Here is a 675-nt window from a genome sequence, read left to right on the forward strand (position 1 = left end):
CCTAAGTTTCAATTTGAAAATGGGTAAGTGTTTATGGAGGTAGAAAATATAAATTTTTTGCTAGATCATTCACGTAAGAACAATATTGGAAAAACTGCGTTGCATGCTGTTCTTCAGCATCTCGAAAGTTTCATGGAACTTGGATGGGGAATTCTCTCTAGCAAAAATAAGAAAAATAAAGATTAAAATTTAAATATCATATTTATTTTTAAATTTTCAATCATATCAATTAGTGATTTAAAATATCTTACCACTATTTTTGAAGGGATTACTTTGAAATAGACATATTGGCAAATGGTGTGATTTTGTTTAAAACTGGGTCCCTTGCCTCATGTTATCTATACTTTGTTACACACCTTTCTATGAGTCTACCATTTAAACCTTTTCACATGTTTGCTCATCCTTAAATTTCACCCTAATGTCATGTTATCTATACTTTGTTACACACCTTTCTATGCATCTACCATTTAAACCCTTTCACATGTTCCTTCATTCTTAAATTTTACCATATTGATTTGTTTAGCACATCTCTACTTGCACTTATTTCCACACATGATCCATTGAGATCTAGCTCCTTTAATTTCTTGATACTAGTTCTTTATTTATAAATATTTTATCAAGAGAAATTGAGAGTTTAGCCCAATGATCTAGAGATTAGCTCTTTATAGGGCAAGC

The sequence above is a fragment of the Cryptomeria japonica genome, chromosome 11 (genome assembly GCF_030272615.1).
Source record: "Cryptomeria japonica chromosome 11, Sugi_1.0, whole genome shotgun sequence".
Lineage (NCBI taxonomy): Eukaryota > Viridiplantae > Streptophyta > Pinopsida > Cupressales > Cupressaceae > Cryptomeria > Cryptomeria japonica.